This window comes from Myotis davidii, unplaced genomic scaffold, assembly GCF_000327345.1.
Source record: "Myotis davidii unplaced genomic scaffold, ASM32734v1 scaffold2025, whole genome shotgun sequence".
Classification (NCBI taxonomy): domain Eukaryota; kingdom Metazoa; phylum Chordata; class Mammalia; order Chiroptera; family Vespertilionidae; genus Myotis; species Myotis davidii.
In genome coordinates, this window is record NW_006295828.1 from 26627 (window position 1) to 26976 (window position 350).

Here is a 350-nt window from a genome sequence, read left to right on the forward strand (position 1 = left end):
ATTGGCCCTGCCCTGAGTGCCACGCCTAAAACCCCTGATCCGCCCTGCTCTGTGCATGACAGGGTACAGAGCCCCAACCCCCTGATGGGCCCTGGTCTGTGCATGACAGGAGGTGGCACCGCAACCTCCCCATCGACCCTGCCTTGAATGTGACAGGGTCAGTGCCCTAACCCCCAAATCAGCCGTACCCTGAGCGTGATTGAGGGTGGCATCGCAACCTCCTGATCCGCCCTGCTCTGTGCATGATGGGGCGGCGCCCCAACTCCCCAATCAGCCCTGCTCTGAGCCCAACCAGGGGCTGCACCTAGAGTTTGGGCCTGCCCTCTGCCACCTGGGAGTGGGCCTAAGCC